We start from the raw sequence: 13,233 nt of genomic DNA on the forward strand, positions 1-13,233 counted from the left end.
AAAATTTGATTTGGCTAAATACTTACACAAGATTTTCTTGAAATGCAGAGAAAATCTTAACTGGATCTGCAAGCAGATATTATAGACTAAAGGTTCTTTTTTTTCAGAATTTGATTATCTCTAAAGTATGTATACATTAACACTGTTTGTAATGTTCTTTCCAGCTATTTATAATGCTTACATAGGAGAGAGATACTCAGATAAGCTAAAAATGTTTCAAGCACACACACTTTTCATCTGCCTGTAGGCCCTCCTTGTTTGCCTGTTATCTGTGAATAGATATTAATAGTTTCTGTCCCCTTTCAAGTTCAGAGATGTTCAGGTAGGGGCAATAAGCTGTGTGGGCAATCGACCAAAAATGGCAAGTTTCATTCCAGGATATGCAGGAAGTAAGAAAGTGTAGGCATCCATATAGCCACCCGACGGTCAGGTGTGCTGGAAAGCTGACACTTTTATCAGAATACCACAGCACTCTGGAGAGCCAATGCTAACTTTGTGCAGTCAGATAGCAGAAATAACAGCAAAGAAATGATTAGGCTACAAAAAAGTCAGACAGCTCTCAATGGGTGGGAAATGTTGAGAAAAATCGTATTGTAGGTTGGAAAAAGTGACTCATGTAGTAGTGAGACTACTAGAAAACTGTTGCCTGCAGAAAGTTGGAAGAAAGCAAATGCACTTAATATAATTGTAGAACTTGATAACATGATTTTCAATTAGAATGTTGAAAGTATCAGTTGAGGTTTAATTAAATACGTGTGGGAGATCAGTTAAATACATGTTCAAATGTTTTAAGAAAAATTTAAGGGGACTCTACAGACAGACTAGGAATTGCTGAGTTGGTAAATAAAACCATTTCTTATTTCCTCCATTCTGAAAGTGCTCTTTTATGAAAAAATTATTTATTTATTTGGAAGGCAGAGAGAGAGAGAGAGAGAATCTTCCATCTGCTGGTTCACTCCCTAAATGACTGCAGCAGCCAGGAGTAGGCCAGGCTGAAAGAGGCCAGGAGGCAGGAACTCCATCCACCCTTGTGGGTGGCAAAGACCCCAAGCACTTGAGCCATCTTCTACATTCCCAGGCATATTATCAGGGAGCTGGATCAGAAATGGAGAAGCCAGGGCTTGAACTGGCACTGTATGGGATGCCAGCATTATACACAGCAGCTTAAACAGCTGCACCACAATGCTGGCCCCCTAAAAAGATTCTTAAGGTAAAATTTGAACCTAGGGGATTGATGAAACTACATATATGGCTATTACTTTTTTAAGAGCTCTAAAAGATTTAAGGCACTATCAGGTAGATACCCTCTCTCCAAGTATAACAACAACAAACAGGTTTTCTAGGAATCTCAGGGGAACTGTCCCACTGCAGTCTGGCATTCTGAATATAAGGAGAGGAATGCCTAAGAATTGTGCATGTGGTTTTTAGGGCATGGACCCAAGTTGAAAACATAGGAGACACAAAAATGTTCTTAGAGAGGTAACTAGTGATTACTACGGTACTAAGATTTTTGAAATTCCTAAGGCTTGCTGGACACTTAAATTTCATATAGATGAGAAGTAGGTTGAGGAACTTTTTTTTTTTTGACAGGCAGAGTTAGACAGGAGAGAGAGACAGAGAGAAAGGTTATTTTTCTGTTGGTTTACCCCCAAAATGGCCTCTATGGCCCGTGTGCTGCGCCGATCTGAAGCCAGGAGCCAGGTACTTATCCTGGTCTCCCATGGGGTGCAGGGCCCAAGCACTTGGGCCAACCTCCACTGCCCTCCTGGGCCACAGCAGAGAGCTGGACTGGAAGAGGAGCAACTGGGACAGAATCCAGCGCCCCAACCGGGACTAAGACCTGGGGTGCCAGTGCCACAGGCGGAGGATTAGCCAAGTGAGCAGCAGCACCAGCCAGAGGAACATTTTTAACTTATAGCCATGAGCTATGTATTAGGGGAAAAAAAGCAAGTTTATTGTGCATTTATAGGAAAATACAAAGGTTATACAAGACAATTTGGAAGAAAAACTGCAAAAAACTCAAAACTGAACCTTCTAACTACAATTCATATTTCCTTTATATAATGAATAAATATTAGTCATAATAAAGGACCCAACAGTCATTATACATGATCCTTAGAGTCTGTGAAACCTCCAATAGTGAATAATTATATCAGGGATTATAAAGTTTTCCTTAACAGATACCAGAAATGTGAGAAAAAACACTCTCTTCAGATCTTTAAATCTGAACTCATAACTTAGGGAGCTGGCTGGGCTCAGGTGGGATTATCACTCCCTGTACTGAACCTCCTAATTCTTTTTGTGCAGTGAGTTCGAGCAATTGAGAGTTCACCTATTTTGTTCCCCTATTCTCAAGAGTTGCTCCTCTGTACTGCCTGTTGCCTAATGTCTGGAAACTGTCATTCAATTTGTTTCATTTGGTATTAATTTTTTATGGCAGTTGAGAAAATCTGATCCTTTTTCTCCATCATAGCTGAAAATGGTGTCTTCATTTTCTATTAACTTCCATAGTTGTCAACAAGAAGTCTGCTGTCATTCTTATGTTTGTTTCTCTTTAAGTATTGTATCTTTCCCCCCACTACTGGTTGCTCTTTAGATTTCTTTTTCAGTATCAATTTTCTGAAGTTTAATAATATGTCTTGTCATGATTTTGTTTATTTTGCCTGGGGTTAATAGGTCTTCTTGGATCTGTGAATTGATGGTGTTTAAGAAATTTGGATAATTATTTCTACTTCCCTCATAGACCCTAATTACACATTAGAATGTTTACAGTGTTTTCATTGATCCTGAAGCTCTGTTACTTTTTCTTTGGTCTCTCTCTTCTTCCTCACCTCTCTGTACTTCACTGTGAATAATTTCTGTTGGTATGATTTCAAATTCAGCTTTCTTTTCTTCTTCAGTGTCTAATATGTTAATCCCATTCTGTGAATTTTTCAGTGCATTCGTTAAAATTTTCATCTGACTTTGGGTCTTTAAAAATACTATAATGTACATTACCATGGAATCAGATACAGTTCACGGAGTTTCTCAGACTTACTTAACCATAGCACCCTTTTAAACACAGAACACTTTATCATCTCTGTAAATAGTAGTTTGGACAGTCAGTTTGGAAAATGATATTCCAGACAGGAAAAAAAATCTTCTTTAACCTTTTCCATTAATGGAAAGGGTTCTTTAGGCACTGGATTAGTTGTATGTGGTTTAATATCTGATAAAATAAATTTGGGTAAATATCATTGCTAATTGACAGGGTATGTAATAAAGCATATACTGAAATTATAAAATACATGATATCCTATCTGGATGAAGGCAAGAAAAATAATGGATTTGATTATGTCCCAATATGGTTTGAAGTTGTCTTTTTATGCTCCTATTTAAAGATAGCTGTCTTATTTCTCTCTGACTACTCTCCATGCTTCATGTTCAGTGTTCCTATATCACGAATTTCAGTTTATGCTCCTCATGCCATACTTGTACTAGGTTAGGGCTGTGACAAGAATCATTTGCTTAGGTTAAACTGTGATGAATGAAGTTGAGATAGGTAATGTACATGATAATTTTGGCCCATACAAAAATTAAAAAATACAGATTTTAAAAGTATCGAACTCATACATCACATACTTATATTGGCTCTTATATAAGTGATGTAAATAAAATGCCAAGCATCCCAGACTAGTTACCTTAACTCCCTAACATATGTCTCACTTTTTAATTATTACAAATAAAAACTTAAGACATTGATTTTGTTTCTTTGCTTCATAGGGTCATTTCTTTACATTCAAAATTCTTGCCTTAGTTATGGGAGAAAGCTAATTCTTCTCTGAATCTATGTAAAGCTTACTTCCAATAAAGGACTGCTCTTAACAAATGCCCAGTTGTTTTCCTTGATCTCGTCTCTTTCATACATTTTATTTGTTGGAAGATAAAAGATGTAATCATGTTTTAACAGCGTAATTAATTCAAATATGTACATAACTCAGTTCCTTATGAGTGGTGTTTTTAACAGTCATTTAATTTCCCTACAACATATACTACATTGATGTATTGTACTTCAGCTCCAGAGTGATAGACAAAGGAACAGTTTACTTTAGTTCAGTGTTAGACATGACATCTTATTCCTGAAGAAAACATCAGTTCCTAATGATACTAGATTGATTTATACTAGTGATGATGTCTTTATTATCTGGAACAAAGGATTAATCTTTCTTTACCAAAGTGGCTGTTTTGCTTTCTCAACCAGGCATTTTAATTTTTACGTTGACAACCAGTCAGAAAGAATCTATTATAAATTATCAAAGCACATGCTTCATAGGCTAGTTTCTTAAAATGTCAAGTAGGACATTTTTGTGACAGAGAAAAGTTGATGTGTGCTTTAATCTCCGTATTTTGATGCACTGCACACTGTGTTACCTTAGCTGAAATGCATTTTGTTCTTAAAGCTTCCCCTAAGTGTTTGCTTTTAAGCAGTTTGTCAGATGGAGAGATGATCTGGATGGTCTGTGTTACTAATGGAGTAATCACTGTTTTACTATCTGACATGTTGTAAAGAACTGACTTGTCTTTCTAGTATCTGACCTTAAACTTCAAGTCATGAATTGAAAGAGAAATGAAAACATAAAACATAAAAGAAGGAAAAACTGAGAGTTCCCTTTTTATAATTTTAATATTTAGAGATTAACTATAGATGAAGTTAATACAAAGAAAATTAAAAATGGCATTAGTATTCAGAGTTGGTTAGCAGTGAGCAGGTGTGGTTTGGGGCATCCAAACACAAAGTAGCAGATGATTTTAGGTGATCAGGTAAACCATCCAGCTGCCGTATCTGAATCAGGGAGGGATTTTCCTCTGCCATTTGAGGAGGAGGAAATGTAAGATTTCTTCTTAGTCCTAAAATAAATCGTACCCAGCTCCAGGCTGCAGTGGCTAGGATTCTAACTCTTGCGTCCTTTCTAGTGGAGCGCCAGGCCTTCCAGGAGAATGGTGGAGCAGCAGCCTCTGCCGGCAGTTCAACTAGTTGTGTTGTTACTCATCACTAGCCTTAGGTGGTTCCCATAAAGGTGAGAAAGTGACTTGGCTGATGGCATGCAGCCCCACATAGAAGGGCCTTGTCCCAGCCAGAAAGGGCCATGGCATTGTTGATTAGCAGGATGAGAATGAGGGCAAGTGTGTCCTACCAGTCACAAAGCAACAGAGCCACACAGTTCCTGGGACTGACCCACCTGTCGCTGCCAGAGTGGACATTGAGTGCAGTTCCTGTTCTCTCTGTGGACAGACTTCTCTCCCGTTCTGATGACCCTTGTGCAGATTTTCTACCCTTAGAAGAAAACCCCATCTTGATTGTCTCTGTTACCCAGGGCCTTCAACAAACCAAAGCCTGACTGCAGTTGTTTTGCAAATACCTGGGAAAATGACTTCTTGCTTTGAGCCGTGTAAGCTGCCATTCTTCCCTGACATGAGGGATCAGAGACTACAAACCACAGCCCTGTCTGCATCTTCAGTGTGAGAAAATTACCTTATAATTCTTCAAAAACAAAAAGCTTAACAAGAGCACGCTGATTGATTTCTTATCACTAACTCCATTTTGAGTTCATCTCAAGATATTTGGTAGAGTAAAATGCCCACGTGGAAGAAAACCTAGTAGAAATCAAAGGATACTAGAACAAAAGGGAAAAAATTATGAATTAAAATGTGATGTCAGGGCCTGCATGAGAGGCCACTCCAGCTGGGAGGAGATATGGTAGGAAATCAGAGCTGCTCACACACCACTCCTCTAGATTCCTACCTCCTAAAAATCCAGGGTTTGCAGTTCCATAGGTTTCTTTGCTGGGTTAACAGCGATAACAGTAACAGTAGTAGTTATGTTTAATTAAGGACTTGCTCTGAAACTAGGCACTGTATAGACTTCGGTGTTCAATATGCATTTTTCCTTTAATCGTTATAAAAACTTTATGACATAGGCTTGTTCTTTTCTCCTGTAATACTGAGTGTTTGATGGCCAGTATAAAAAGAGAGAAGAACCTAGAACTCAAACTCGCTGTGAAATAACCAGAAGTATAGATGGAGGTGGAGCAGGTATCCCAGATTTATTAAGGGCCTTTCAACTCCATCTTCTCTCTGTAATGTCGGCTGCATCACCTCACACTCACAAGGTATCCGCCGTCAGCATTGGGACATCAGGAGTCTGTTCACCTCCAACACAGCTCGGCACTCTTGTGTGTCTTGTTCATCCCAAGTAGCTCAGGCTTGCCCTTCCTGGATGCAATCACTCACAAGGGGCTTAGATGGCAACAGATACCTTAGACCAATGAGTGAGAGAGGAATGGTGTTGGGGAACCAGTTGTAGCGAGGGAACTGGAACGTTAGAGTTCACTGATGGACGCAGGATCACACAGTTAATAGGGGGCACTTGCAGGTCTGCCCAGCTATGAAGCGCACGCTCCTAACCTTTGTACTACAGCATGTAGACGTATTCTGGAGATGAGAAGCAGGTTCTCAGACTGATTGCTCCAGATCAAGATGATCACGTTGCTCTTGCCTCGAGAAGTCCCATTGCGACAAATGCCAGTTTCTGATTATTGGCGACTGAGATGGTTCTCTGAGATAAAAAAGAGAAATTGTCAGAGGGTAGGGGATTTCAGAGAATGGAGAGGGAAATTTGGAAGTGGGAATCTGGACCACCAGTTTCTCGCCTTTCAGGGTCCCCGGATAATGGTATTGCAAATTACAAAAATGGTGCTTAGAAGATGCTAAGAATGAGTCAGACAAAATGGCCTGTTCTGTGTCTACCCAGAGACATGGGCCTGTCGGTGACTCTTGCACTAGTCTTTGATCTGCTGAAGAATGTGCTGGAACCTCTCTGGACAGCTCAGTTTTGTTGACTACTGGGTTATCAGGAAAATGAAAAAAAAAAAAATGGAGTTGTAGATACATTAATAAATGGCAACAGAAAAGGAAGTTTCATGTGAGGCACAGAACGTTGTTGCAGGAAAACTCTGTAAGAGAGATAAGCTAGCCATAATTTCTGAGGAGGTTGGGCTACAATGAACATCTAAACCCTTGATGAATATTTTCTTTGCTAATAATTGGATGGTCTAAGCTGGGAAGTGAGTAGTATCTGATTTGACACTTGTTAGGTGACCTGGGATCTGGAACTGCAAAACCCTCATTAAAAAGCAAAGTGGTGGAGGCCGGCGCCACAGCTCACTAGGCTAATCCTCCACCTTGCGGCGCCGGCACACCGGGTTCTAGTCCCGGTCGGGGCGCCAGATTCTGTCCCGGTTGCCCCTCTTCCAGGCCAGCTCTCTGCTGTGGCCAGGGAGGGCAGTGGAGGATGGCCCAAGTCCTGTGGGAGACCAGGAGAAGCACCTGGCTCCTGCCTTCGGATCAGCGTGGTGCGCTGGCCGCAGCGCAGCGGCCATTGGAGGGTGAACCAATGGCAAAGGAAGACCTTTCTCTCTCTCTCTCTCTCCCTGTCCACTCTGCCTGTCAAAACAAAAACAGAAACAAAAAACAACAAAACAAAAACAAACAAAAAGCAAAGTGGTGGTGGCCATGGCAGACAAGGAGCCAGGCTGGCAAGGGACAAAGCATGTCTTTCTGTCAATGTGCTTACTATACTCAAGTTACACAATGTTCAGGGAGGGAGGCTCATCAGAAATGATACCCAAACAATGACAGGTTTCCTTTGGGCTGCCCTGGCTCTTGCTGAATGCAGGTGACAGTGTTAAGGATGCTGTATTAATGGAGGATGTTCCAAAGACTGTGCCACAAACCCATCCAGACACAGAAGCCTGAGGCCCTGTGGACCACATCAGGTCTGACTCCCAAATCTCCCAGGCAGCACTATCTGACCATAGCACGGGTACCAGATCTGCATGTGTACAAACCTAAGCTCACGCTTGACCTGAAATCTGCTTGTAGTATGTTGCCTCTCTCAATAGGTGGCAAGTCCCTGAGTCACCAACCCAAATCCAATCATGGATTGCTGGAAATCTTTGAAACTAAGCTGTCCTAAAGTGGTTTGCCTTCAGTCAAGGTTGTGTTTCTGTTTCCTCTTGAAGCTGCCACCCACCACCAGCACAGCCCCCATAGCAACGGAGTACAACCCTCTGTTGAATCTCTCTCTGATCCTGGACTTGCATCATCTTGAGGGCAAGCCCTGTGTTTTAATCACCTAATCACCTAATGTTCATTTAAAGCCTGGGTGATGACCAGTGTTGGATGAATCTTTTTTGAAGAATGAATCATTGAAAGTTTGACCTTGTCCAGCTTTATCAATTGGAACCATTTCTGACAATTCTGAATATTTATTAAGTGTTTCTCAGTTACTGAGACACATGCCTAATCAAGTTCTATAGCTCTAAGTTTCTGGTCTAGTCCTGAGTTTTCTAATACTGTAAGAGACAGTGCTTTTTGCGACTCACAGACATGGTAACACCTTTGAATGATTCTTCTGAGTGCAAGTATGAGACGAGCTGGGGGCACAGATATCTGTATTCAAGAGCGGTTCCCAAGAAGAGTACTACAAGAACAAAACAAAACAAATCACAAGGAAGGCATTCCTGTTAGCACTAAATTCAAAAGCTTCACGCACATTTTATTTACAATTCATTCTGATTTCAGGAACCTTTATTGGTATTAATTGCAAATACAAACAATTAGTCAAAGAAAAACTGCACTTCCCAGGGTTCCCCTCAATGTGTAGGTTGGGTTAGCATTGGCCACAAGAGAAATCAAAAGAGATTTGGAAGGCAGAAATGAAAACTAGCCTCTTTTTTTTTTTTTTTTTTTTTTTAACAATCTGCTCAGGGTGAGGGTCGGCTGCAGCTCGTGCACTTCTCACAGGCGTGCCAGTGCGACTTCTTGGCAGAGAGAGGGAGGGTGGCAGTTCCTTTATCACCCCCCACCCCCGCTCTTCCTCCAGCTTCCCTAATTCTGGGCCCGCTGTGTGTGTGGCTCCACGGTGGGGAGTGCCAGTTATCCTACAGGCTGCCTGTCCCAAGATTCCAGTGATCAGGAGCAACTCGTGTTCACAGGGTCTAGTTTGTCCCTCTTGTGGGCGTCACTGGTCTCTTGATTCTCCTTTGTCAAGTCCTCTTTGCCCCCCAGTAGCCTGGCCTACTGACTTCAGGTCCAACACGAGCAAGCTTTCCACAGATTGCTTAACCGAGCCCCATAATCGGGTCGATTCCAATCACCCCATAAATGCCCCTTGCTTTGTATTTTCCAGAGTAGCGCGTCTTCTCTCAGCAAAGGCTGACACCCCGAGTGGGTTTGTGTCACCGTCTATGCTGGAATGATTTCTTCCAGACCATCTGACTGCACAGTTGTTTGCAAGGAAAATGTCAAATTCTGGTGTCTCTGAGTCATCTGCTGTGACACATTCTAAATTATATTAATTCATTTCCTCTGCGATTAGTAGTGTTTGGAAGATATTACCAGAACTTCTAGGCCTGCATTGTCAAGTTGTCTGGGTACCACGTTGAGACAGAGGCCCCCGCAGTAGCATCTGATGTTTTTAAAGGAGGTTCACACATCAATGTTTACTTAACCAAGTTGCCTGAGGAATTTTTTACAAGACATTAACCCTATTGTTTTCCAATAAAATTGCCTTGATGGGGAAAAAAGCTAATATTAGTCCAAACATCTGTCATTTTATTAACTTGGTTGCATAACCTTATATTTTCAGTCTTTTTGGAATGAAAATGTTAGGCCAGTGTTCGGTGATGAATGTTGGTATAGAAGAAGTTAATGCATATGACAGGCTATCTGACACACTCTATCAAATCCACTCACATTTTTATGGGATGTGACCAGAACTCTTAGCTGAGTATCATAATTATTTTGTGTTCCAAGGAATTAGAAGCATCTCAGTTATTGCAAAGCTCTTGATATGAGTTAGTTTCTCATGTCTTATCTCTTAATAGAAAATATTTTTAGCTATGGAGAATGACTTGTGATGTACTGGTATTTCTAGAATTTTTTTTTATTTATTTTTTTATTTTTTAACAGGCAGAGTGGACAGTGAGAGAGAGAGACAGAGAGAAAGGTCTTCCTTTGCCGTTGGTTCACCCTCCAATGGCCGCCGCGGCCGGTGCGCTGCGGCCGGCGCACCGCGCTGATCCAATGGCAGGAGCCAGGAGCCAGGTGCTTTTCCTGGTCTCCCATGGGGTGCAGGGCCCAAGCACCTGGGCCATCCTCCACTGCACTCCCTGGCCACAGCAGAGAGCTGGCCTGGAAGAGGGGCAACCGGGACAGAATCCGGCGCCCCGACCGGGACTAGAACCCGGTGTGCCAGTGCTGCAAGGCAGAAGATTAGCCTAGTGAGCCTAGGCGCCGGCCAATGTACTGGTATTTCTGAGTTTAAGAACTCTGTGGTTAAATGGTCACCATGTATGTGGACATTGTCCACCAAATTATTAGACTGAAGAGTGGCTCAGATGGCTTGAAATGCTCTGTTAAGTTTGTTGATGAAACTTTTGAAAACATTGTTTGAAAGGCAGAAAGAGAAGAAGACACACGGAGAGCTCCCATTTCCTGGTTTCCTTCCCAAATGGCTACAGCAGCTGGAGGTAAACCTGAGAGCAAAGGACAAATCCAGTTCTCCCACGTGGCGACGGGGAACCAGCTACTAGAGCAGCTGGTGTGAGAAGCCAGAGCCAGGAATGCAGCCCAAGGACTGCAGTGTGGGACAGAGGTGTCTTATCCACTGTCTAAATGCTGATCCTGGAGGAAAAAAATTTAAAGACTTATTGTATTCATTTGAAAGAGAGAGAGAGAAAAAGAGAGAGGAGAGATCTTTGATTCACTGGTTCATTCTCAAAATGGCTGCAGCAGCCAGGACTGGGCCAAGCCAAAGCCAGGAGCCAGAAACTTCTTCCTAATCTCTCATGAGGGTGCAGGGGCCCAAGCCTCTGGGCCATCTTCTGCTTTTTCCGGCACATTAGCAGGGAGCTGGATCGGGAGTGGAGCAGCTGGGACCCAAACCAGCACCCACAAGGGATGTGGGAGCTGCAGGCAGTGACTTAATCTGCTGTGCCACAGTGCCAGCCCCGGAAAATTGTTCTACCACTTGTTAATTCCTCATCAATAAGCAGAGCCACTCACATTCAATGCTGGGCATTAATTCATTGCAACTGTGTCAGGTATTCCTTACTTCAAACCAGTTCTCTCCAGACTCAGATGCTTGTCCATGAGAAATTAGGAGAGAGCTACTAAAATACTTTGTTTTTTGACATATGAGAAACTAAATAAGCAAGGATTATATATGGAAGGCAACACTGCATCACTGTATTTACGTGATTTAACACTTTGTGTTTTTGTATTTATCTATTGTAATGAGAAGACAGATGTGGAAGAAAGAGGGAAAGGTGAAACCAAGGTCAAATGCAATTGTTGATTATTCAGTATCTTTGAACTAAGGAGGATTGCTTAATAAAGACTTCTTGTGTGCTTTTTTTTTTTTTTTTTTTTTTGACAGAGTGTCACCCTCCAATGGCCGCCGCGGCCGGTGTGCTGCGGCTGGCGCACCGCGCTGATCCGATGGCAGGAGCCAGGTGCTTCTCCTGGTCTCCCATGGGGTGCAGGGCCCAAGACTTGGGCCATCCTCCACTGCACTCCCGGGCCACAGCAGAGAGCTGGCCTGGAAGAGGGGCAACCGGGACAGAATCCGGCGCCCCGACCGGGACTAGAACCCGGTGTGCCGGCGCCGCAAGGTGGAGGATTAGCCTAGTGAGCCGCAGCGCCGGCCCTCTGAGTCTGTCTTTTAAATCTCCATTCAGCCTTTGTCATGTGATTTGCAGTCCAAGTTTTAAAAATAAATGAGCAAAATATTTATTTTAGTAGAATGTTTTCCACTTCTATTTCCAAAACAAAATTCAGAGTGGTCAGTGAAATTCATTATTTGAATATAAATCATGTTTAATAGGCCATAGAAATGACTGATGCTATTAACTCCTGAATCAATAAAATAGAATCTCCTTGGTGCCAAGGGAATTATGTGATGGAGCTTTCCTTTTCATCAATAATCCTGAATAACACTGCATTAATAAATATTTCATATTTTTTTTTTTTTTTTTGACAGGCAGAGTGGACAGTGAGAGAGAGAGACAGAGAGAGAAAGGTCTTCCTTTGCCGTTGGTTCACCCTCCAATGGCCGCCGCTGCAGCCGGCGCACCGCGCTGATCCGATGGCAGGAGCCAGGATCCAGGTGCTTTTCCTGGTCTCCCATGGGGTGCAGGGCCCAAGCACCTGGGCCATCCTCCACTGCACTCCCTGGCCATAGCAGAGAGCTGGCCTGGAAGAGGGGCAACCGGGACAGAATCCGGCGCCCCAACCGGGACTAGAACCCGGTGTGCCGGCGCCGCAAGGTGGAGGATTAGCCTATTGAGCCACGGCGCCGGCTTAATAAATATTTCATATTTTTTATCAGAGATGATCTGTCAGTAGGAAGACCACAGGACCCACCCAGATCTGATCTCATTCACTGTCTATGTGAATTAAGGGACAGTGCTAAGGAACTCATCCACAAGTGATAAGAGTGGGAGTCACTGACATGAATGAAATTATCTTAAATAAATCAAATCTGTTGCATTTGTTCCTCAGATTTTTTTCATTTTTTCTTTAACATTTCATAAGGACTTTGTGTTCTAATGACTTTCAGCTTTTCTTTATTTTTTTAATATTTATTTGTTTTTATTTTGAAAGGCAGAGTTAGAGAGGACAGAGAGAACTTGCATGTGCTGGTTCACACCCCAAAAAGCCATAACAGCCAGAGCCAGACCAGACTGAAGCCAGGAGCTTCATCCAAGTCTCTGACATGGGTACAGTAGTCCAAGCAGCTGGGCCATCCTCCACTGCTTTCCCAGGCACATGGGCAGGGAGCTGGATTGGAAGTGGAGCAGCCGGGACTCCAACTGGTGCCCGTATGAGATGCCACTGTTTCAGGCCGTGCCACAAAAATGGCCCCTTTAATTTTATTTTTTAAACCATGAAGGAATTGCATACAAGGATTCTTCTCTTTTCCTATTTTATTCATCCATTCACCTTCCTTGTCTCTCCTGGGCATATTATCAGTGAAAGTTTCTACAGAGAAGTTATACAAATTAATTCTTACTTTCTGGTGAAGCTATTAATCTGATGTTGTAAAAGTCAGTTCTTAGACTTGATCGAATTTATGTACTTGAATCTTGAATTGTGTACTTGATTTAAAATGATAGAATATTAATGGTCAGG

At 42.4% G+C, this 13,233-nt stretch overlaps 1 protein-coding gene across 6 annotated transcripts in view; it reads left to right on the forward strand.

Annotated features, from left to right (window-relative positions):
* Positions 1-13,233, forward strand: part of LOC138850130 (uncharacterized) — a 311,379-nt gene that overhangs the window by 183,032 nt on the left and 115,114 nt on the right. The gene's annotated exons all lie outside the window — the stretch shown is intronic.

This window comes from Oryctolagus cuniculus, chromosome 6 (assembly GCF_051225735.1).
Source record: "Oryctolagus cuniculus isolate XC-2025 breed Fujian yellow rabbit chromosome 6, ASM5122573v1, whole genome shotgun sequence".
Classification (NCBI taxonomy): Eukaryota; Metazoa; Chordata; class Mammalia; order Lagomorpha; family Leporidae; genus Oryctolagus; species Oryctolagus cuniculus.